At 37.1% G+C, this 27,227-nt stretch overlaps 1 protein-coding gene across 7 annotated transcripts in view; it reads right to left on the bottom strand.

The window, feature by feature from the left end:
* The window catches only part of PRORP (protein only RNase P catalytic subunit), a 123,371-nt gene that overhangs the window by 43,756 nt on the left and 52,388 nt on the right, over nt 1-27,227 (bottom strand). The gene's annotated exons all lie outside the window — the stretch shown is intronic.

The raw sequence follows: 27,227 nt of genomic DNA, 5'->3' as shown, positions 1-27,227 counted from the left end.
CTTTACTAAGAATAAATTTAGGAAGAGGCAAGATTTTCTAAATAAAAAAAGCAAAGAAAAAAAGATTTGACCACTTGAAAACTCAAAACTTCTGTATACCAAATATCATAAACAACATTAAAAGGTAGATTGGGAAAATATTTGCCATAAATATCATAAAGGCTAATACACTTAATTTACAAAGAGGCATACAAAGTAAATAAATATTAATAAGCCCAACAGAGAAAAGCATAAACATATGAACTGATAGAAATGACATGAATTCACAAAACTGTTAAAAAACATGAAAAATGTCACCCTCATTGTTTTAAAAATGCACATGAAAACAAGATACCCTAGATTAAATGCAATCCCTATCAAAATCTCAGCTGGCTTCTTTGTAGAAAATGACAAGCTAATCCTAAAAAGAAAAACAAAGTTGGAAGACTCACTCTTTCCAATTTTAAAACATACTACAAAGCTACAGTAATCAAGACTGTGTGGTACTGGCATCAGGATAAACATATAGATCAATGAAATAGAATTGAGGGTCCAGATCCAAACAAAAATAACCATATTCAAAAATCAACTCAAGGGACTTCCCTGGTGGTCCAGTGGTTAAGAATCCGCCTTCCAATGCAGGGGATGCGGGTTCAATCCCTGGTCAGGGAACTAAGATCCCACATGCTGTGGGGCAACTAAGCCCGTATGCTGCAACTACAGAGCCCACGCACTCTGGAGCCCACACACCACAACTAGAGAGAAGCCCGTGCACCACAATGAAGAGCCCACATGCTGCAACTAAGACCTGACACAGCCAAATAATAAAATAAAAATAAATAAATAAATACTTTAAAAAATAACCCAAAACAATAACAAAAATCAACTCCAATCGATCAAGATCTAAATGTAAGAGTTAAATTGTTGTGACCTTAGATTAGGCAATGGTTTCTTAAGATATGAAACAAAAGCAAAAATAACAAAAGTAAAAATTAGATAAACTGGACATTATCAACGTTCAAAAGTTTTGTGCTTCAAAGGATACCATTAAGAAAGTAAAAAGAACCACAGAATGGGAGAAAATTTTTGCAAATCATTTACCTGATAAAGGTCCAGTATCCACTATATACATATTTTGGATATATATAATTTATATATATATATATAAATAAACTCTTACAACTCAATAATAAAATTATAAAATTAACTCAATTTAAAAATGGGCAAAATATCTGAATAGCCATTTCTCCAAGGAAGATATGCAAATGGATAATAAGCATATTGAAAGATGATCAACATCATTAGCCATCAGGGCAAATCAAAACCACAATGAGATACCACTTTACATCCACTAAGATGACTAAGATAGATAATAACAAGTGTGAGTGAGGATATGGAGAAACCCTTATACACTGCTGGTGGGAATGTAAAATGGTGTGGCCATTTTGGAAAACAGTCTGGCAGTTCCTCAAATGGTTAAACAAAGACTTACCATATGACTCAACAATTCCATTTCTAGGAACATACCCAAGAGAAACAAAAATATATGTCCACACAAAAATCTGTACACAAATGTTCATAGTGGCATTACTCATAAGAGCCCCGAAGTGGAAACAATAAAATTGATGAATGAATAAACAAAATGTGGTATATCCATTCAATGGACTATTATTTGGTGATAAAAATAATGAAGTAGTGATACATGCTACAACATAGATGAACCCTGAAAACATTATGCTAAATAAAAGAAGCCAACTGTGGTGATCATTTCACAATGTATACAAGTGTGGAATCATTATGTTGTACACCTGAAACTAGTATGGGTTATATTTCAATTATACTTCAATTTTAAAAAAGAAAGAAGCCAGACACAAGAAGCCACATACTGCATGATTCCATATATTATTTGATCAGAACAGGTATATTTCAGGAAAGCAATCTGACAAAGGTATCAAGAATCTTAAAATGTTTATAGCTTCTGACTCAGAAATCTGTACATATTATGTGATAGATTTACATACAAGATATTCTTCATGCCATTTTTTTTAATATTAAAAATATGGGAAAAACCTAAATATTGACTAATAGGAAAGTGGCTATGTAAATGATAGTTTCCAAAACACATTTAATTCTATAGGATGTCTTACCAGATGGGTGAAATCAAAAGCAAAATAAAATCTCTCTCTCCCTCTCCCTCTCTCTCTGGTGATATGATATAGAAAAAATTGAATGAGACAAATAAAAAAAAATAGAAATACACCAAAATGTTAACACTGACTGGTGAGATTATGTGTATTTTTTATTTTTTTCTTTGAAACTTTCTTATTTGCCAGATGTTCTAAAATCAACATATAAAAAAAAGTTTTTAAAAGTATCAATAACATCAAGAATTGGCTTCTATCACCTCAACTAAATAAATTTAAGGAATCAGACACTGTTCTCAAAGGTTGGGAGTCTGAAGATACAAAATTAAGCTGAGATTCCACCTCTGTTCAGTTCCTTTCAAGAAAATGCTACAGCACTCAAATACCACGGCACCCTCTTTTGGAAGAAATGCATTGTTCTTCATTGGGAGCCTGCTGAAATCACTAAATTTTTAGAGCTGAGAGTCTTTAAAGATTATTAAGCCTGATCTCCTCATTTTATATAAGGAAATTAGGGTTCAAAAAGAAGAGACCACCCAAGATCATAAAGGGAGGTAGCAGCAGAGTTGGGAACAGAGCCCCATATCAGATCCTAACCAGAGCTTACTTTTTCTGATCTTTCCATTCTTTATTCAATAAATATTTTAAAGATAAAAAATAATAATACTCTTCCAATCTTGAGTAAGTATGAAGGCCTATACTCAACAGGCACTCTAGGCACCCAGCCTTTAAAAGTATTATTTTAGAAAGACACGTCCATTCTTGCCTGTTGCTTGATACAAATTAGAGCAAGAATTTATAAACCTCACAACTTCTGCAATTGTCTATTAATAATACATCTTCTTCTAAAAAGAAGCAACAGTAGATGACAGAGTAAAATCACTCTGTTTAATTCTAGAAAATAAAATCTTAATGAGAATTGACTCAATATTATTTCAGGGCTTCTGAGAAAATCTGTTACTATATAACTGAACTAGTGTACTGGGATATTATTCTGGAGTAAAGTCCTAAAATTTCATTATTCAGGCTGGCTGATGAATGGCAATTTATAAAAGGAAAGAAACAGTACATAACTCTTTTCCAAAAATATAAAATAATATAGGTTTGCCATTTTGGCTTTTATCATTTTCCTACTCCTAGATCTGAGTAGTACCCTGCTTCCCTGACAGACAGTATTCTTTGAAACACCCCGTGTTTTCCTCTTAATTGAAAGATGATTGAAAAAAAGAAACAAATGAATATTTTGACAAGTGATGAGTAAAGGATAATGTGTAGTTTTTATCATTAGCTGCATTGACGGTCTTTAAAGCATACAGAGCAGATGTACTGGGGATAAGATACTCTTGGCTGATAATTACCTGTCTATTGATGAATCTGTAAAGATAATCATTCATTCTTCTGACAATACTTATTGAGCAGCCATTATGTGCAAGGCATGGTTTTAAGTGCTGGGAATATAGCAGTGAACAAAAGGGGTAAGGTCCCTGCTCTCATGGAACTTACATTCTTGGGAGGTGGGAAACTGTTAGAAAACAAAAACAAATAAATGAACAAGGCGATTGCGAAGTATGAATAAAACAGGTATCTACGAAAAACATTAAAAATAATCTTTCCAGTGTTATACACCCACTAAGAAATGTTCATCAGTTCCACTTTGGCAACCGAGCCAGTCCTTTACATATATCATTGTCCATTAAGATGCAATGTGATGTGGGCATGAAGCCTACAGTGACTTGCTTTGCTGAAGAAAACTGGAGGAGGGGAACTGTTTTGCTCTTTTTATCAGAAACTCAGTAGGCATGTCTTAGTCTTCCAGAAATCTAAATCAATCTATTTATCCAATATCTAAAGTAGGCAACATTTCAGGTATTTCTAGCTAGTCACATGTGTTGATTTTTCAAGATAATTAATACCTACCAACCATGAGCCTCTTCCTGCAAAATTCTGCCACTGTCACAATACTAGCTATTCTTGTCACTCTCGCTGACTTCCCAGTCTAAGTCTTCCCTATGGGTTGGTCAAGACCCACAAGCTAAAAGTTAAAAATAAAAACCACCAGATGTATCTGAAATCAGATATATTTTATATGACCTGGGGCTTTTCCTCATCCACTTTCTGAATGAAAGACACCATTTGAAAGCAGAGAATGAGGGACTTCCCTGGTGGCGTAGTGGTTAAGACCCCACGCTCCCAATGCAGGGGGCCTTGGTTCAATCCCTGGTTAGGGAACTAGATCCCACATGCATGCCGCAACTAAAAGTCTGCATGCCACAACTAAGGAGCTCTCGAGCCACAATTTAAAAAAAGGAGCCTGCCTGCCACAACTAAGGAGCTGGCAAGCCACAACTAAGGAGCCCGCGAGCCGCAACTAAGACTGGGTGCAACTAATTAAATAAATAAATTTACATAGGAAAATGTTCATTTTTGAGAAATAATTAACAGAGACTCAATTTACACTTTATAAATAGGAACATTTTTCTAGTTATCCAGAGCTCCAAAAACCCTTGTAATTTCCGAAGTGATAAGGGTACTAAGGTCATCTTTTGTTCTAACATTTGGTCTTTGATCCCAGTTCCTGAAACAGAGCTCCTAAATCCCTTGGGATTTCCAGGGTGTTAGGCGTGTCTTTTGTTCTAATGAGGGGGGCTCCTGGATAGCTTCAGGATGGGGGCTGGTCACCAGGAAGACAAGCCACGTTTAGAAGCTTGAAACTTTCAGCCCCAGCCCACTTCCATCCTCCAGGAGGGGAAGAGGAGCTAGAAACTGAGTTAATGATTGATCATGCCTATGTTATGAAGCCTCTATAAAAATCCTAGAAGACGGGGTTTGGAAAGTTTCTGGGCTGATGAACACATCTAGGTGCAGGGAGGGTGGCACACTCCAACGCCACGGGGATGGAAGCTCCTGCACTCAGAACCCTCCATACTTGGAAATATCTCTTCACCTGGCTGTTCATCTGTATTCTTTTTCACATCCTTTAATATGATAAACCAGTAATCGTAAGTGTTTCCTTGAGTTCTGCGAGCCATTCTAGCAAATGACAGAACTTGAGGCGGGGTCATGGGCACCTCTTAATTATAGCTGGTCAGTCAGAAGTACAGGTGACAACCTGGGACTTGCAGTTGGTGTCCAAGGGGTATGGGGAATCTTGTGGGACTGGGCCCTTAACCTATGCGGTCTGCACTAACTCCAGTTGGTGTTAGAATTAAATTCAACTGTAGGACACCCAGCTGCTGGTACAGAGAATGCTAGATGTGTGGAAAACCCATACATCTGGTGTGAGAAGTGAAGTGTGGGATGTTCTATGTGAGTAGTAAAAGGGAGACACAGAGAAGTGTGTTTTTCGTATAAACCCCTCAACTCACTTCATTTTGGCTGCTGGTCCCTTCCTTCCACCTCCATAGCTCACTCTGTGGTCACCAATGATCTCCATATCACAGTATCCAATGACGTTTCCTGATCCTCGTTCGCCATGATAGTTCTGCAATATTTAAAAATGCTAACCTCTGCCTCCCTTTTGAAACACTGTTCCCTTGACTGCTGTAATAACACACTCTTCTAGTTTACCTCCAACCTCTGCAGCCACTCCTCCATCTTCTTCACAAGCTTGGCCACTTCTACACAGAGGTAGAAGTGCACAGACCCTTCTTCTGAACTCTAGGCCTATATTCCCAACTATTAGGTATCTCCTTTTAGATACCCCAAAGGCATCAAACTCAACACATCTTAAGGCAGACAGACTCATGATTTTCCCTCCAAACTTCTTCCAACCTCTCTCAGGAAATGGCATCACCATCCATCTAGTTAAATGAGCCCATGCCTTGGTGTTGTCCTTGGCTGCTTTCTCTAATTCATACACTTCCATGTAGCTCATTATGAGATTCTCTCAGTTTCATTTCCTAAATATTTGAAGATTCATCCACTTCCTACTTGTCTCTCCCTCTCTAAATCTGTCTTTCTGTGCTTCATTCTAGGTGAATTTCTCAGTACCAACTTGCAATTCATAAATTCTTTCATTGTAGCCAGTCTAGAGTTTATCATGTCTACTGAATTCATTATTTCAATGACTATTTTTCATTCAAGATATCTGATTCTTTTTAAACATCCATCTGTTCCTGTTTCATTTCTGCCTGTTTTTGTGTCATATTCTCTTGCTTGTCTTAAATGGAATATATTTATTTGATCTGAGCATATTAAACATACTCACTTTAAAATATTTGAAACTTTCATCGAATTAATTTCATCTATAAATTTATCTTTTTAAAATTAAAAAAAAATTAGTGAATGAAAGATTCTACAGTACTTTACAATTTACAAAAGTTTCACACACATGATTTCATATGATCCCACAATAATGCTTTCTTTTTTCCCTACCCCTATACTGCCTCCTGCCCTGTAACCACTACTGTAAATTTATGACTTAATTGATTTTGTTGGTTGCTTCTCTTTGCATTAATTTTTTCACATTTTAAAATTTTGGTTTGCAGAGTCATTTGCATTTCAAGTTAGAGTTTTTGTTTGTTCTTTTTCCTCTTTAACACTTTCTCTCTTCTTGACTTCCTCTATGCTGATGTAATCCTTGCTTAAAAGTTTTGGGAGTACTCGCCTCCTTAGTTCCTGAGTCCTTGTTGAGACTGGTCACTGGTGCACTGCCAGGCTAGTTCTTGCCTTTACTCCTGGGGCTTGCAGCTAGTTACAGGTCATAACTTCAGACGGTAACGAAAAGGTTTTTTTCTTGCCCCAGCCTCCTCTGCCACTTTGAGGAGCCTTGCTCTTGCCCTATAGCTTTAAGCAATAAATCTGCCTTTGCCCGCATCTCACACGGCACACTTTTAGTCTTTACTACCCCAAAGGAGTTGAATTCCCTGCCTCTATGCCTCTACTGGGACTCAGGATGAAGCAAGCCTGTGATTTTGGCTCTACTCAAGATTTTATGTTTCTAATGTTTTGTTTTGGGGGTTGGATGTATCTTTTTGGTTTTCTGTTTCTATATTTCATCTATCATTGGTATGTATTTGGTGCAGAGGTGGCACATCAACATATGAATTTATGGAACCATGTTGACTAGAAATCACAGATCCATCCTTCACACTACAGCTAGAATTCTACTTTCAAAAATGAGAGCCTGATTATGTCAGTTCCGTACTTCCTATCACTCTTAGGATAAAGACACAAGTCCTTAAAGTCTACAAGGTCTGGCCCCTAGGCTCCTACCACCCCGACCTTTCAGTCCCTCATATGTGCCATGTTCCTCCCCTGACCCTACCCCAAAGGCCGTTGCACATGCTCTTCTCTCTACCTAACACACTCTTTCCATCCTTCTTTGTTATCTTTCTTTACTTAGTTAAAGCCTACTCATCCCTCTGATCTCAACTCACTTGCCATTTCTTCAAGGAAATTTTCCCTGATCTCCTTGTCTAGCTCAAGTTCTTTTTCTTAAATGCCTTCATAGCACCATGTACCTTTTTTCATTGTTTGTTTGGTACCACTTATCATAACTGCAATTTTACATGTATTTCTATGATTATTATATTAATGTCAGGCTATAAATGTCACGGGGGCAAGGGTCATGTCTGTTTTTATTTACCACTGTATCCCCAAACTAGCTGCTGAATGACTGAAAGAAAATTCTAACTCTTCAACATGGTATTCCAGGTACTCCAAACGATAGCCACAACCAACCCTACCATACAAGCACTACTAGCTACTAATACCAAACAAGTAAGCTATGCTCCAGCTATTAGTGGCCTACTATTCTTCAAGTATGCCTTTATTTTCTGCCTCTGAATACTTATGGCTAAAATCATTGCCTCTGCTTACAACATCCTCTCCACTAACTCAGCCTGATGAAGATTCATCGCAAATGCCACCTTGTTCATGAAGCCTTTCCCTAATCTCCTTATCTATACTTTATTTATGGTGTTAATATTTCCCCTCATATATATATATATATATATATATATATATATGAGTGATATATATATCTATGATATAGATAGATAGATATATCTGTCACATCCTCTAGGTTGTAAGTTTCCTAAGGGCAAAGGCCATATGGCCATTTCCACAACCACATAACAGTCACTTAACATTTGTTGAACTGATCTTGGGCATAGATAATTAAGCTTATTTTTGTTGATTTGTAGAAGATACCAATTTTATTAGAAAGTGGCTATGCTGTATTTAAACTTCATCAAACAAAATGTTATACTAAAACAAACCCCTTTTGGTTTTGAGTTATATAAAATAAATGTTTGGTTGTTTTGTGCATGTTATACTGAAATAAAAATAAGAACACATGGAGAGGGGCTTCCCTGGTGGCACAGTGGTTAAGAATCCACCTGCCAATGCAGGAGACACGGATTCGAGCCCTGGTCCGGGAAGATCCCACATGCCGTGAAGCAACTAAGCCCGTGTGCCACAACTACTGAGCCTGCACTCTAGAGCCCACGAGCCACAACTACTGAGCCCGTGCACCTAGAGCCCATGCTCCGCGACAAGAGAAGCCACTGCAATGAGAAGCCCGCGCACCACAAGGAAAAGTAGCCCCAGCTCACCACAACTAGAGAAAGCCCGTGCACAGCAATGAAGACCCAACGCAGCCATTAATTAATTAATTAATTAAATTTTAAAAAACACTTGGAGAGGACAAAAGGACATATTTTATGGTTTCTAAGGTGACACAAATAAATGTAAATAAAGCTCTATCAATGTTTTACTTATTCTTTCTATTAAAACTTAGAATATCTTAATTTCTAAATGGGTAGCAAAAGCTTTTTTTGTTTTGGGGGGGCGGGGGGTAGGGGGGAGTGGGGGGAGTGGCAGTGCGGTGATAAAGAGAGTGGAGCTGCTCCCTTCCAGAGCTGGAAAGCACACAGGTTAGTGGCCACAGGGGCACTCTCATTTTGAGACCATGCCGTATCCCATGAACATCTGGAGAAGGTTTCCTTGAGTTGACAGGTCTATGTTGGTGAATTAAAGGAGAGAAAAAGGACACAAAAGATAAGTAATCTCAGGGTGTAAGGCTCAGCAGGTACAGAATAGAAAACCCAATGGATATAAAAAAAGAAAGAAATCAAGTCTCAGGACAGCACGGAAAAGCAGCAGAACAAAGAAACAGTGGGAAAGATTCCTACCTATTCCTTCTACAGCAACACACCAAAATAACTGCATGTCTTTTTAAGAGAAATACATAAAAAGTGATCTCTACCTATAATATATTTATAACCTTGCTAAAGAGAAATCTTACACATGAGACAATCATCAGAGAATTCCAAGTAATCTTTAAATGCTAAATGTAATCTTGCAGTTACATAAAATAATTGGGCAGATGTGTCCGTTTCACTAATACAGCTAAACTAGTGAAAAACACAGGTAGAGCTAAACAAAATTGATGCAAAATAACCAAAAGTGTTCAGTGTATCAAGTGTGGAAAAAAGGTTTTAAGTTCTAAAGCATTTCAAACCACAGAAAGGGTAAGTTCTTTTCTCTGCATTTCCACTGACTCTAAAAATAAACCCCGATTATTTTCCAGATTATAAAAGAAATATGAGTTCATTATTTAAAAAAATTCTAACACTACACAAATGCATCATAATGAAAACCAACAATCTATATAACTATTTCCTTTGGAGGTAACCAGTGTTATCAGTTGGGTAACAACCACTTTTTGATTACTTGAGACACAGGAATAGGAGAGCTGCTCTGAACAAGTTATGCTATTATTTCAGTTTCTCCTTTGACCTGTACCCTTCCTACGCCACTGCTAAGGAGGCAGAAGAGGAAAAAGAATATCCAAAATACATGCTGATCTTCCACAACAGGCAAACCACAAACAAGATTAACCTCTGGAAAAAAAAGAAAAAAAAACCAAAGCTTACTGGGCAAAACTGTTACACTACGTGGCAGAAACAAGTATTACTTGATTTTGAGAAATGGAGTAAAAGTAGAAAAAACACTAACCTTTCCTTTTTATTACCCTCAATAATCAAAAAAGGGGATAGCATTTTTCCTTCAAAGAAAAAGGTTTTATTTTAGAATAGTTTTAGATTTAGCAAAAAGCTACAAAGATAGTACAGGGAGTTCCCATGTGCCCTGTACCTAGTTTTCTGTGTCATCAATATCTTCTGTTAGTGTGGTACATTTGTCACAATTAATGAACCAGCATGGATACATTATCATTACCCAAAGCTCATACTTTGTTCAGATTCCCTTAGTTTTCACTTCCTGTCCTTTTTCTGTCATAGCATCCCATCCAGGATACCACATTACATTTAGTTGTCATGTCTCATTAGACTCCTCTTGGCTGTGACAGTTTCTCAGACTTTCCTTGATTTTGATGACCTTGACAGTTTTTTGAGGAGTACTGGTCAGGTATTATGTAGAATATCCCCCAACTGGGATTTATATGATGCTTTTCTCATGATTAGACTGGGGTCATAGGTTTGTAGGAGGAAGACCACAGAGGTAAAATGCCACTCCCACAACATCATAGCAAAAGTAGACACTATCAACATGACTTATCACTTGATGTTAACTTTGATCATTTGGCTGAGGAAGTGTTTGTCAAGTTTCTCCACTGTGAAGTTATTCTTTTTTCCCCCTTTTCATACTGTAATCTTTGGAAGGAAGCCAGTGTGCAGCCCACACTTAAAGAGGGGGCAGTTATGCTCTACCTCTCTGGGGGCAGAGTATTTACACTAATTATTTGGAATTCTTCTGCTCGAGTAATGTGTCTGTTCTCCCCCACTTAGTTATTTATTTAATCATTTATTTATAGTAGTATGAACTCATGGATATTTATTTTATACTTTGGGTTATAATCTAATATTACTTTATTTTGCTGTTCACTTAGTTTAGCTTTGGCAATTACAAGCTTTCTGTTCACTCCCATGTTCCTTTGACATACCTCCATAATTGTGTGTTTTTGTAAGCACTTCCTCACTTCTGGCACTACAAAATTCCCTACTGGTACAACATTCTTTTTTAAAAGCTAAAAAACATAGCTAATTAGATAGGTCTGAAATAGAAACTGTTTTAAAAGGAAAATTTTATCTTAAAATAAGCATTTTAACACAAAATTAATGATGAATAAAGTGGTACCATTGTAATAATAATTAAGTAAGAATAATTTATATAGATTCAAAAACATGCTTAAGTAAATTTACTACTCACTCTGGAATTGCTGCTTGTCAGACTTAACAAATATTTTTTTAAATTTTTAGTTAAAGTGAGTATTATACTTTCACTCTACCTACCACATTCCTGAGAAGCGTATTTTGAAATACTGTCATAGAAGCAAAGTACACACAATAATGATTCACAATCTCAACACACCCTAAATAGTTATCAAACAAAAATTATCAGTGACACATCAAGAGGAGGATCAACTTGCCATTAAGATTTTGCCAGAGAGAAAACAGATTCGGGAGCTTGGCAATGCTGTTTTCCTAACAATGCTGTTTGAAGATAGCCAATCAGTTGACTAATGCAATTGGGAAAATGTTTCAAACACTACGCAGAGTATACCTTTTGGGGATATTTGGAAAGAAAAGGATATGAGGCCAAATTCATTACAGAAACTTTGCCTGACTTCCTTCAAAGTCTTTCTACTTACTTCTTTGATCACTTTACTAAAAACCCACTTATCCAACAGCTGATCATTCACTTCATTAGCTATTGGTACATGTAAGAATAATTCTGAGTGGTGTAGACTATTCCAGCAGTGGCATGACAAGACAGAACTCTTACAAGTGTCAAGCAGGTGAAATGGGTGGAATGGCACATGGATGGAAGGAAGCATCTAGTCAGTTTGGCATTATTTGACCTAGGGCAATGTGACTTCCCTGACATCATGTCATGAAAGCTAAATAGTAAGAAAAAAACCCAAGAACCATTTTTTGTGTTCTTCAGTGAATTGTGGATTGGCATCATCCATTAATGCTTATTTATTTCCCTATGTCATTTGGCGGTGGGGGGGGGGAGTCACCCTTGACTAGCTAGATGTAACTATTTTAAACATAAGGAGTCAAGATTAGGTCTACCCCCCCCCATGTAATAAACTTATAGATTAGAGAATTCTTATAAGCTCTTCCTGAACCCAAATGAAATAGGACTTAAATGCTGCCACCAGATGAGTTGCCTTAAGATTCACAGTCCAAGTTTATGGTTTCCACTGATTAAAAAAAAAAAAATCTTCAGGCTTTTGAATACATACTAACAGTGACTTATTTGGGCGATTATTTCAGATGCACTATAAAGAAACATGCAATTCCATTGGTCTGATACTCCATATAATTACTTTCAGTCTCAGGTTTTCTCCATTTAACATATTCTCTTTGGGCTATTTAACATAGTTTTTTAAAAGTCATACTCTAGGTAACTTTAACCATCATAATGCTAATATAACTACTTGATAACATAACTGTTGGTTATGGAAACATGACAAACTTCTATTCTGAAAGTGGAAGAAGTATATTATTCTTAGGAACAGGTTTTAGTACTTTAAAATGAGTTTCATATATTTAGTTTAAAAAATAGATGCCTAATCTAAGAATCATTTAGACTTCTAATAGTTCTGAGTATCTGACTTATACAATTGCTTGTTTTAGTAAAGCAGTATGAGTACACTTCTGAGCAAACGTTTTTATGCAATAGTGGTTCTCAAAACGTGGTCCCCAAACCAGCAGCATCAGCATTACCTAGGAACTTTTAAGAAATGTAAATTCTCAGCTCTACCCCAGACCTTCTGAATCGGGAACTCTGGGTGCAGGGCCAGAAATCCTGTTTTAGCAAGCCCTCTAGGTGATTCTGATGCACACTAAAGTTTGAGAATCAATATTCTAAAGTATAGCAGAAACACTAGTGGTTAAGTTTAAAGATTTTAAATTTTCTTATCTTTAAAAATATGTGAGTTTTTTTTAAAGAAATGTAATAAGTACTCATAAATATATATAATTCTAGAAAGTAAAAAATGAAGTCCCTTCCTGGATTAGAGTTTAACCTGGAATAACTGGATTAATAATTGTTCCTGTAACCCCTAGCCTTAAAAACACTGAAAGAACCACTTTTAAAAATCCACTGGAAAGAAACTATTGATAAGTAGTTGACTAAAATTAAAATGCTTAGACATAACCTCCAATCACTTATTTCCAATCATTAGTAATCAACAAAATGTATGAAAGTAAACTGGGAATGACAAGTTTTTGATTCTAGATTTCAATATAAGAAAAAAATTAATCAAACACCTTCTCAGAGTAGACATGGGGACAGCCTTCTTTGAAGGCAATAAAAGCAGCATGACCCCCAAGTTTTGAGACCCAGTTACAAGACCTTCTACCTCTTAAGCCAGCCCTTAAGAGCTAGTCTTTAAGCACGAGAAACAATTATATGGAGAAGAGTATTAAAAGTTAAGAAGGTGTAATAAAAATTTCACTTAATCTAACATTTGCCCTTGCAAACATAGTAAGGAGTTTCCTTGCTACCATAACATTATTGAAACATAATTTCAAGCACAGCTGGTGTCAAACTCCAAACATTTCTATAGTTTGGGCAAAAAAAAAATATGCCCAGGATTTGCAAACACAAAAAAACCCATCGAGCATAGTTTATTTTATTTTAGGTTCTTTATGGTATTGAAACATTTACAAGAGGTTGTGTAAATCAACAGAAAGAAATAAAATAACTTGGGTGGCAGGAAAAAAATGAGAACTCACTGCCAAGTAAATGCTACTGCCAAATGACTCTTTTTTTTCTTTTTCTCTTTTTCTTTTTTCAAATGACTTTTAATGGCTAATACCCTTTCTTCCTCCATTTTTCTCTCACTGTAGTAAAACCAACTAAGACTTTAGAATTCCTACATTGGCATTGGCAATGTGTCCCCTGCATTGGCAGGGGGATTCTTAACCACTGCGCCACCAGGGAAGCCCTTTCTTTTGCATTTATTGGACTATGTGCCAGGCACTGCAATAGTGCTTTTCAAGGATTAGCTCATTTAATCATCACATAGGAACCAGGAGGTTAAGTAACTTAGCCTAGGTCACATAGCTACTGCGTGAAGTAAGCTGCCAAGAATAAAACTCAAGAAGTTTTCAGTTAATCCTGAAAAGCAGATAAGTTATTTCTAACAGGTTATATGAATTACTGTATATCCATTTGTTCATTCTTTCAGTCATTCACTAAGCATCTCCTGAGCACTTACGATGTTCAAGGCCCTTTTCTCAGTGCTGAGGATAAAACAGCAAGCAAGGTACACAAGATCTTCGACCTCAGGGCATTTGCATTGTAATGGAGGACAGTAACAAAGTTAACAGAGAAATGTATAGGTAATTATAGATACTAAGTGCTATGAAGGAATTAAATCAGTTATCTACTGCTGTGTGATATATCACTCAAAAACCTGGATTAAAATAATCTCTTACTGGGCTTCCCTGCTGGCGCAGTGGTTGAGAGTCTGCCTGCCGATGCAGGGGACACGGGTTTGTGTCCCAGTCCGGGAGGATCCCACATGCTGTGGAGCGGTTGGGCCCGTGAGCCATGGCCTCTGGGCCTGCGCATCCGGAGCCTGCGCTCCACAGCAGGAGAGGCCACAACAGTGAGAGGTGCACGTACCGCAAAAAAAAAAAAAAAAAAAGAAAAAATTTCTTACTTTCTCACAATACTATGGGTTGGCAATTTGGGTTGGGCTCAGCTGGATGTTATTCTGTTCCACGTGGTATAGGCTAGGCTCATTCATGTGCTCACAATCATTTGGCAGGCTGCCTGGAGGTTGTCGGTCCCAGATGACTTTACGCACACATCAGGAGCCTTAGTTGGGAAGGCTGAGTTCTCTCTCTCTCCCCCCACCCCCCTCTCTCTTTCTCCATGTGGCATCTCCTCCTCAATGAGACTAACCTTGGCTTATTCATAAGGTGTAGTTCCTAATGAGTAACAGCATAGCTGCATGGCCTTCTGAGCCCAAGTCCCACAATGTCACTTCTGCTACATTCAAAAGGCAAGTCATAAGGCAACCCCAGATTCAAGAGATGAGGAAACAGACTCCATCTCATGATGAGAGAAACTGAAAGGAAACTGTGGCCATTTTTAATCCACCATAGAAACAAATAAGGTTGTTGTAACTGAAAATACAGGCATAGGTTGGGTGAGCAGAGTGGGGTTACTTTAGAAAAATCAGGGAAGATCTTTGAGATGCTGATAATGATCCAACTGTTTGAAGAAGGAAACACATTAAAGGCTGAAGGAATACCAAGTACAAAAATCTTGAGGAAGGAACAAGTTTGGAATGTCTGAGGAACAGGAAAATTTCTAGTGTGTCTATAATTCAGTGAAAGGCAAAGAGAAAAAAACCAGAGATGAGGCTGAAAACAGAGGTAAAGATCAGATGATGAAAATTACTATAATCCATGATAAGGAACTTGGATTTTATCCTAAGTATCCTGCAAAGTCAATGAGGCAAGGATGAAAAAGCAAGGAGGCCACTTAGCAGTTTAGGTGAGAGATGATGTTAATAGGGATAGAAAGAAGTGATTAGATTACGGGATATATTTGGGAATCATGACCATTAAAACTTGTCAGTCAACTGGATGTGGGGCTAGTGAAAAAGAGTAGTTGAGATTACAATCCTTGGAGGATGGTGGTGCCAATTACTCACTCACTTGAGCTTAAAAAAATATGGATACAATTTAATTTCTACCTCTCATTATGCAGTGCTTTCCCTCAGAAGTATTTGTAAGAGCCCAAATAACATGTTGTTGAGAGATGGCTGTTCATAAAAAATCCATGCTGCTCCAAAAACATAGTTTATTAAATTAAAAGAAAAGAAATCGGATTCAAGAAAATCCAAAACACTACACCTTGCAGGTAATGAAAAAGGAATGTTAGTCTAAGTGCTACATAAAGGCTGGCTCAAGGGCTGTACAAGGGTTCATACCTAACACTTTCTAATCTAGTCATTGTTTCTCCCAAATTACAACATGTTCTGGAGAACTGAATGTTACAAAACCATTTTGCAATACTTAAAATTTTTTTTAAAAAATTCTTATCCCATGTATTTTGGGTAAACATTATTCTCCATTTTTACATTCCAAGTAAATTTTTAAGAAAAGAATCATACACAAACACAAGAATCACTCTCAATAGACAACAAAATGCAAAATATACTATGAATTTCTTGTTTAGACAACATAACCATCAGCCTAATCATGTTCCAGCATTCATAGCATTTATCAGCCTATAGACATACCCTCACATCTTAAAACAGTATCTGGCATGTAACAGTTGCTCAATAAACAGCAACTGATTCTACATTGTAATTCCCTGCTAAGATGCTCTAACTGTTCTTCTCAAAATGGAAGCTATATATCAATAATTAACCTGCCAGTCACTCAGAACCCTTCCCTCTTCTCAAAAATACAAATACAAACCAAAACCTTTCTTCTTCTGAAAAACTGCAACCAAATAAATATATATATATATTTTTTTGCTGTACGCGGGCCTCTCACTGTTGTGGCCTCTCCCGTTGCGGAGCACAAGCTCCAGACGCACAGGCTCTGCGGCCATGGCTCACGGGCCTAGCCGCTCCGCAGCATGTGGGATCTTCCCAGACCGGGGCAAGAACCCGAGTTCCCTGCATCGGCAGGCGGACTCTCAATCACTGCGCCACCAGGGAAGCCCCAAATAAATATTTTTGAAAAGCAGAATACACTTAACACTTGAAAAACATCTAAAGGTGAGTAACAAGTCTTATTTTGCCCAGATTTACTAAAGGTTCAACAGATGAATTAGAAAGGGTCAAGGCTAGTCCTGTCTAAATCTCACTATACTCTAAATTATGTTGGTTTACCATCTACTGAAGATTGCTTCTTTAAAAGGGAACCCTCCTACACTGTTGGTGGGAATATAAATTGGTGCAGCCACTATGGAAAACAGTACGGAGGTTCCTTCAACTGAAAATAGAGTTACCGTATGATCCAGCAATCCCATTCCTGGGCATACATCTGGAGTAAACTCTAAATTGAAAAGATACATGTACCCCAATGTTCATAGAAGCACTACTTACAATAGCCAAGACATGGAAACAACCTAGGTGTCCATCGACAGATGAATGGATAAAGAAGATGTGGTATATATATATACAGTGGAATACTACTCAGCCACAAAAAAGAATGAAATAATGCCATTTGCAGCAACATGGATGAATCTAGAGATTATCATACTAAGTCAGACAAAGACAAATACCATATGATATCACTTATATGTGGAATCTAAAAAATGATACAAATGAACTTATGTACAAAGCAGAAACAGACTCACAGCCATAGAAAACAAACTTATGTTACCAAAGAGGGACGGGGGATAAATTAGGAGTCTGGGATTTGCAAATACAAGCTACTATATATGAAATAGATATACAATAAGGTCCTACTGTACAGCACAGGGAACTATATTGAATATCTTGTGATAACTTACAATGGAAAAGAATCTGAAAAAGAATATATACATATATAACTGAATCACTTAGCTGTATACCAGAAACTAACACAACATCGTAAATCAACTATACTTCAATTAAAAAAAAAAAAGATTGTTTCCCTAAAAATGCAAACACTAAAATGTAAATAGATAGCTAGTGGGAAGCAACCGCATAGCACAGGGAGATCAGCTCCGTGCTTTGTGACCACCTAGAGGGGTGGGATAGGGAGGGTGGGAGGGAGATGCAAGAGGGAGGAGATATGGGGATATATGTATACGTATAGCTGATTCACTTTGTTATAAAGCAGAAACTAACACACCATTGTAAAACAATTTTACTACAATAAAGATGTTTAAAAAAATGCAGACACTATAAATTCAAGAACTAAAACTATATAACTTTAGAAGAAAAGATAGGCATAAATCTTCATAATCCTGGATTAGGTAATGATTGATTGATTGATGCATGCATGCACGCTGCACAGCATGGCATGTGGGATCTTAGTTTCCCAACCAGGGACTGAACCCGAGCCCCCTGCGTGGAAGCACAGAGTCTTAGCCGCTGGACCACCAGGGAAGTCCCAGGCAATGATTTCTTTAGATAGGACACCAACAGCAGGCAAAAAAAAAGACAAACTGGACTTCATCAAAATTAAAAATTTTGTGCTTCAAAGGATACCATCAAGAGACTGGAAAGACAATCCAAATGGGAGAAAATATTTCCAAATCATATATCTGATAAATCCCTAGTATTCAGAATACATGAAAAAATTACAACTCAATAAAAAGACAAGTAATGCTATTAAAAAATAAGCAAAGGATTTTAATAGACATTTCTCCAAAGAAGATATATAAATGGCCAATAAGCACATGAAAAATGCTCAACATCATACACCATTAGGAAATGCAAATCAAAACTACAATGAGATACCATTTCATACCTACTAGGATAGCTATAATAAAAAAGACTGGTAATAACAAGTGTTGGTAAGGATGTGGAGAAATTGGAATCTTATATACTGCCGGTGGAAATGTAAACTGGTGCAGATGCTTTGGAAGTTTGGCAGTTCCTTAAAAGGTTAAACAGAGAACTATCATATGACCTGGAAATTCCACTGCTTAGGTATATACCCAAGAGAACTGAAAACATGCTCACACAAAACATGTACATGAAGTGTTCACAGTAGCATTATTCTTAATAGCCAAAAAGTGGAAATAATCCAAATCTCCACAAACTAATGAAGAGATAAATAAAATGTGGCATATCCATACAAGGGAACATTATTCAGCAAAAAAAAGTAATGAAGTACTAGGACTTCCCTGGTGGTCCAGTGGTTAGGAATACACCTTCCAATGCAGGGGATGCAGGTTCAACCCCTGGTCAGGGAACTAAGATCCCACATGCTGGGGGGCAATTAAGCCCGTGCGCTCTAGAGCCCGCATGCTACAGCTAGAGAGAAGCCCATGTGCCGCAACGAAGATCCTGTGTGCTGCAACGAAGACCCAACACAGCCAAATAAATATTTTTTAAAAAGTAATGAAGCACTGATTCGTGCTACAATATGGATGAAATTTGGAAGCATGCTAAGTGAAAATATGAAATGTCTAGAATAGGTAAATCCATGAAGACAGAAAATAGATTAGTGGTTACCAAGGGTAAGGGGAGAAAGGAATTGAGAGTGACCACTAAAGGGTATGGGGTTACTTTGAGGGGAATGAAAAATATTCTGGAATTTGATATCAATAATGATTGCAAAACTCTGTAAATATACAGTTGTCCCTTAGGATCCAGTGGGGATTGGTTCCAGAACCCCTGGGAGATACCAAAAGCCATGGATGTTCAAGTCCTTTGTACAAAAATGGCACACTTGGCCCTCCATATCTGAAGATGCAGAACCAGCAGATTCAGAGGGCCCACTGTACTAAAACTCACTGAACTGTACACTTTAAAAGGATGAATACTATGGCTTATGAATTATACCTCAATGTAGGTACTAAAGAAATGACACATTACTTGATCAAAATCCTAAACTGTGCCAAAAGTGAAATCTAGTCGGGGACTTTACAATCTCCAGTTCCATTCAGTATATCCTGTAATGGTATTAAGACACCAGAAACTACAAGATGGCCATGGATTTAGTAATAACTTTTAAGCAAAAAACAAAAGTTTTCTTTTTCAGTAACAAACAAAATCATATATTAATCATATAGTTCCATGCCGTATTTATGTTTTCAGAATCACAAGTAACATTTAAATAGGAATCTTCATATCTGAGTTAAAGGCTCTTCTGAATTACTTTTGGCCATAGCAACTCTATGACATGTAACATACATACTACTCTCCTGAGAACCTGTGTTCTTCGCCTTTACTTTTGTATCACTTTTAAGACCAACAGCAAAAACAGTGAAGAATACTGGGGGGTTTGCCTGCATTTCATATTTGATTATTGCTTTTTCTTTCAATGAATGATGCCATTCTGCAAAAATCGGTTTTAACAACCTCTCCTTGCTTTAAAATTCTGTACGTTATTTTGAGAAATGTGTCAATTACCACCACCTTTTACTGCATGGTTAGAAAACCGTCAGCAAATATTTAAAGTTAAGATTAAGGTTAAAATTAAACAGCGTGTGGAGCTGCCAATACAACTAACTCAACTGAGGTCACAAGTGGATGAACAGACATAGCTGTGTACAGCTAAATGTGCACATTCCCAGGCAATGACAACCACCAGTAAGTCTCAACTCTACAAGGTGACTGGCAAGTTTCTACTGACAGCAATTATAAGACATAATCTGATTTCAAAAAAAATTAAAATATAAAAAAGTACATATGAAAATTGAGAAAATAAGTTCACAACCAGAACTTATTTTTAGCTCCTTAAGTCACTATCACCCCTAAACTGTAGGCTCTGAGATCAAGATAAGTGATCAAGGTGTACTCCCTAAATAATGAATGTAAAAATGGTCTTTCCTAATTTATGAACTTACAGAGGACAATGCTGGATACATAATTGACCATTAATAGAAAAGGACCAAGAAGAATTTGTCACATATTATGTAGAGGGTCCATGGAAAAAACATAAATGACCTGTACATTATTCCACAGAAAAAAACCTGGAAACTTCTTCACACAAAGATGAAAAACTCTAGAACTAAGATTCCTAATCTTTCCTTTGTGCACACTTAAAGGCAACTGTATTAAGAGAGAGAAAATACTAGCAAACAGAATCAAACAGCACATTAAAAGGATCATACACCATGATCACGTGGGGTTTATCCCAGGAATGCAAGGATTCTTCAATATATACGCAAATCAATCAATGTGATAAACTATACTAACAAATTGAAGGAGAAAAACCATATGATCATCTCAATAGATGCAGAAAAAGCTTACGACAAAATTCAACACCCATTTATGATAAAAACCCTCCAGAAAGTAGGCATAGAGGGAACTTACCTCAACATAATAAAGGCCATATATGACAAACCCACAGCCAGCATTGTTCTCAATGGTGAAAAACTGAAACCATTTCCACTAAGATCAAAAACAAACAAAGTTGGACTTCCCTGGTGGCATAGTGGTTGAGAGTCCGCCTGCCGATGCAGGGGACACGGGTTCGTGCCCCTGTCCGGGAAGAGCCCACATGTCGTGGAGCGGCTAGGCCCATGGGCCATGGACGCTGAGCCTGCGCATCCAGAGCCTGTGCTCTGCAACGGGAGAGACCACAACAGTGAGAGGCCCGCATACCCCAAAAAAAACAAAAAAAAACAAAAAAAAAACCAAACAAGGTTGTCCACTCTCACCACTATTATTCAACATAGTTTTGGAAGTTTTAGCCACAGCAATCAGAGAAGAAAAACAAATAAAAGGAATCCAAATTGGAAAAGAAGAAGTAGAGCTGTCACTGTTTGCAGATGACATGATACTATACATAGAGAATCCTAAAGATGCTACCAGAAAACTAATAGAGCTAATCAATGAATTTGGTAAAGTAGCAGGTTACAAAATTAATGCACAGAAATCGCTTGCATTCCTATACACTAATGATGAAAAATCTGAAAGAGAAATTAAGGAAACACTCCCATTTACCATTGCAACAAAAAGAATAAAATACCTAGGAATAAACCTACCTAAGGAGACAAAAGACCTGTATACAGAAAACTATAAGACACTGATGAAAGAAATTAAAGACAATACAAACAGATGGAGAGATATACCATGTTCTTGGACTGAAAGAATCAACATTGTGAAAATGACTATACTACCCAAAGCAATCTACAGATTCAGTGCAATCCCTATCAAACTACCAATGGTATTTTTCACAGAACTAGAACAAAAAATTTCACAATTTGTATGGAAACACAAAAGACCCCGAATAGCCAAAGCAATCTTGAGAAAGAAAAACGGAGCTGGAGGAATCAGGCTCCCTGACTTCAGACTATACTACAAAGCTACACTAAACAAGACAGTATGGTACTGACACAAAAACAGAAATACAGATCAATGGAACAGGATGGAAAGCCCAGAGATAAACCCACGCACATATGGTCACCTTATCTATGATAAAGGAGGCAAGAATGCACAATGGAGAAAAGACAGTCTCTTCAATAAGTGGTGCTGGGAAGGCTGGACAGGTACATGTAAAAGAATGAAATTAGAACACTCCCTAGCACCATACACAAAAATAAACTCAAAATGGAATAAAGACGTAAATGTAAGGCCAGACACTATCAAACACTTAGAGGAAAACATAGGCAGAACACTCTATGACATAAATCACAGCATGATCCTTTTTGACCCACCTCCTAGAGAAATGGAAAGAAAAACAAAAATAAACAAATGGAACCTAATGATACTTAAAAGCTTTTGCACAACAAAGGAAACCATAAAGAAGACAAAAAGACAACCCTCAGAATGGGAGAAAATATTTGCAAATGAAGCAACTGACAAAGGATTAATCTCCAAAATTTACAAGCAGCTCATGCAGCTCAATATCAAAAAAACAAACAACCCAAACCAAAAATGGGCAGAAGACCTAAATAGGCATTTCTCCAAAGAAGATATACAGATTGCGAACAAACATATGAAAGGATGCTCAACATCACTAATCATTAGAGAAATGCAAATCAAAACTACATTGAGGTATCACCTCACACCAGTCAGAATGGCCATTGTCAAAAAGTCTGCCAACAATAAATGCTGGAGTGGGTGTGGAGAAAAGGGAACCCTCTTGCACCGTTGGTGGGAATGTAAACTGATACAGCCACTATGGAGAACAGTATGGAGGTTCCTTAAAAAACCACAAATAGAACTACCATATGACCCAGCAATCCCACTACTGGGCATATACCCTGAGAAAACCGTAATTCAAAAAGAGTCATGTACCACGATGTTCACTGCAGCTCTGTTTACAATAGCCAGGACATGGAAGCAACCTAAGTGTCCGTCGACGGATGAATGGATAAAGAAGATGTGGCACATATATATAATGGAATATTACTCAGCCATAAAGAGAAACGAAACTGAGTTATTTGTAGTGAGATGGATGGACCTAGAGTGTGTCATAAAGAGTGAAGTCAGAAAGAGAAAAACAAATACTATATGCTAACACATACATATGGATAAAAAAGAAAAAAAAATGGTTCTGAAGAACCTAGGGGCAGGACAGGAATAAAGACACAGACATAGAGAATGGACTTGAGGACATGGGGAGGGGGAAGGGTTAGCTGGGACAAAGTGAGAGAGTGGCATGGACATGTATACACTACCAAATGTAAAACAGATAGCTAGTGGGAAGCAACCGCATAGCACAGGGATATCAGCTCGGTGCTTTGTGACCACCTAGATGGGTGGGATAGGGAGGGTGGGAGGGAGACGCGAGAGGGAGGGGATATGGGGATATATGTATACGTATAGCTGATTCACTTTGTGATACAGCAGAAACTAACACACCATTGTAAAGCAATTATACTTCAATAGAGTTGTTTAAAAAAAAAAAAGGAGAGAGAGAACGAGGACAAATGAGAAGGTCAAGAATATTTCCTTTCTGGGTTATTTTATTAAACTTTGTTTACAAATTTTAGAAATGTTTGATCTAAGAAATCTGGGTTAAAACTGTCCAGTGCTTTTCACGTAGCAGATTCATGGCACAAATGCAACTAAATAATTGAGGCAATCATGTAATAAGCAACTTTGAAGAAATGTGTTCTATTTAGGCACTTTTATACACTGTTGGTGGGAGTATAAATTGCTACAATCATTTTGGAAAGCGATTTGGCAATATGTAGTGAGACCTTTAAAAATATCCTTACCCTTTGACTCAAGAGTTCTATTTCTGGGAATCCATTCTCAGGAAATCATCTGAAACGTGCACAGAGATCTTCTTCCAAGCATTATTTACCATGGTGAAAAATGAGAAACAATCTAATATGCCCACTAACAGGGAAATGAGTAAAAAATTGTGGTACTCCATAAGATACAGTTATTTTAGAATATTTACCAAGAATGCCTTTTTACTTTTCCTGATGGTGACTTTTTTTTTAATTTTAAAGTAATATATACTCATTGTAAAGAAAATTTTAAAAACATAAATGAAAAAGTAAAATCCTCTTATTGTCTTATACTCTATCCCCAACTCCTAAAGTTAACTATTGTTAAGTTTTTATGTGTAATTTCTAGAAATTTTCTAGTCAGATACAAACTTACCTAACAAACATTTATATATGGGTAATCCTTTGGTTTGCTTTTAACACAAGTGGGGCCATATTCAGTTTGTTGCTCTTCAACTTTTTTCTTACACTTAACTTTGGGTATCGTTCCACATCAGTACATACAGATCTCCCTCATTCATTTAAAATAGATGTTTCAACATATATCAGGTCCTAAGTTGACAGATATTTAGGTTGATTACACTTTTCTGCTTACAAACAATGCTATAACTAACATATTTGGACACATAACTTTATATAGTAATGTGAATATATTCGTTTCTAAGAGTAGAATTTCAACCTTTTAGGCATCCAAAGTTATTGCCAAATCACCCACCAAAAAAACATTGTACTGATACCCTCTTCCCTACCTCTCCAAACCATTCAAAATGCTGGATACTACCAACTTTTAAATCTCTGCCAGTCTGGAAGACAAACATTTTAATTTGCATAACTAGAATTATGAATAGGGTTAAGCCACTTTTCTACTACATGGTTCATCTTTTTCTTATAGACTTATAAGAGACCTTGGTACAGTCACGAAATTAGCCCTTTGTCACATGTATTGTAAACAATTTTTTTCAGTTTGTTTTTATTTTTTTATTTTTATTATTTTTTTTTTTGCGGTACACGGGCCTCTCACTGTTGTGGCCTCTCCCGTTGCGGAGCACAGGCTCCGGACGCACAGGCTCACGGGACCAGCCGCTCCGCGGCATGTGGGATCTTCCTAGGCCGGGGCACGAATCCGTGTCCCCTGCATCGGCAGGCGGACTCTCAACCACTGCGCCACCAGGGAAGCCCTGTTTTTATTTTTAAACAATGTTAATAGTATTTTTTACTATCTAGCAAATTTCTCTATTCCTCCCATTAGGGTTCCTGAATTTTATATATGCTTCAAACGTCCTTCCAACTCAAATATTTTTAAAAAGTACATGATTTCTCCTATTCTTTTTATAATTTCATTTTTACTGAGAGCTTTCAACAACTGTAAATTAAAATATAGATATATAATTATTTACACAGTTGGAGCCCAATTAGGTAAAAAAAATAGAAAAATACGGCAAGGAAATAAAACATTGACAGTGATAATTGTTGAATGTTAGGATTATATATGATTTTCTTTTCTGTAACTTCCAAATTTTCTACAAGGAACAGGACTTACTTTTTTTTTTTTTTTTTTTGCGGTACACGGGCCTCTCGCTGTCTGTCGTGGCCTCTCCCGCCGCGGAGCACAGGCTCCGGACACGCAGGCTCAGCGGCCATGGCTCATGGACCCAGCCGCTCCGCGGCATGTGGGATCTTCCCGGACTGGGGCACGAACCCGCGTCCCCTGCATCAGCAGGCGGACTCTCAACCACTGCGCCACCAGGGAAGCCCAGGCCTTACTTTTATAATCATAAGAAAATAACATTTCTTAAAATCAAATTTTAAATTTTTCTTAAGTTTTTGATGGTACTGGCTTCAATTTTCAATCAAGCATTGTTTGAGTACCTCAACTAGAGTCAAACAGTAATACTAAATCTAATACTAAGGCAGAGATTTGTATTTTCTTTTAGCTCCATTGACATGGATGACACAACAGGAGAAAATCTTAAACTGCCAAACGGGTTTGCTAAAAGCAAGAATTACAGTTCCATTTGGGAAGTTACTTTGAATAGTAATCACAATAATAGTTACACCTATTAGGTACTTAGTATGTGCCAAGTATTCTTCACTACATCTTTAAGAGATGGGTACTATTATTATGCCTATTTCACAGATTGGGAAACTAAGGCACAGATAGGTTAAATAACTTGCTCAAACTATGAAAGCAATTAAAAGTGGTAGATTGAATATAAAAATTCTGGTTCCAGAATGCCCATTCTTAATTTCTAAACTAAAATGCTACTTTAAAGCTATTTAAAATGCTATTAAATGCTATTCAGGTGGCGTCTCTTGAGTCTCCAAGCTGAGATTTCCCACATATAATGCCAGTGCACTACCACACATAACAGTGCTCTGAAAAGCTGGGTAATAACAATTACTTGTCCCATAAACTATGGCTTACATTAAATTATTTTAAGAGTAAAAGCTAAAAGTAGTGGCAGATGCCTATGATTTCCCTGGCCCATCATTTGATCTCTGCCTCTCTGCCAAAATCTGCTAAAATCTTTTAAAATGTGCACATTTTTCTCCCACAATGCTGGGGAATGTGTTTACTACATCATCTTCAACATGGTACCTGCATAAGTTATTCCCATTTGGGCTATATATTTCCGGCAAGCCAATTTTTAGTGCTTTGTGTGAAGCTGAAAGTCAAATAGAAGGTAAACAAATAGGAAACTTCTCATTCTCACAGTTTAGATGGGAATGAACTCTTCTGATTCTGAGCTGTACCATGCATTAGTGATAATAATTTCATGCTTCCTATTCTGGCTTTGCTTTTGTCAATGTTACTGCTTCAAAGGGCCCTTCAGGTACCTAAGAGATAGAAATATTTTCAACTTACTTTTGTGTTTTTTAATAATAAAGGAGAAAAAGTACATACTTGACCATAAAAATGTAGGCACAAACGTAAAGGAAAGGCATACAAAAAATTTTCTATAAATCTACCTTGTCCTTTGTTAGTAGCTGTAAGCTTTTTTGAGTACAAATGGTCAAATTGGACTAGTAGCATCTCTGAGAAAAAGCTTTTAAGTTGCCAGTAATTTTTAAGAAATAATAGTTTAACTACAGATGAATGGCCATAGATTGCCAGCAATAAGAGCCACAAGTCTGAAACCCAGGAACTCTCTACAATCAACTTTTGATGTTATGACTGCTTTCTAAGGATTTACTGAACAAAACTGACCTTAATTTTCTAATTTTCTAATCTGTAAAAATGGGGATTAAAATAATTGCTCACTAGTGCTATATAAAATCATGATATTCCTATTAGAAACTACTAGG

This window comes from Delphinapterus leucas, chromosome 2, assembly GCF_059928025.1.
Source record: "Delphinapterus leucas isolate spDelLeu-1000000601 "Yukka" chromosome 2, BTC_Dleu_Yukka2, whole genome shotgun sequence".
Classification (NCBI taxonomy): Eukaryota; Metazoa; Chordata; class Mammalia; order Artiodactyla; family Monodontidae; genus Delphinapterus; species Delphinapterus leucas.
This window is presented reverse-complemented; position numbering and strand designations above follow the sequence as displayed.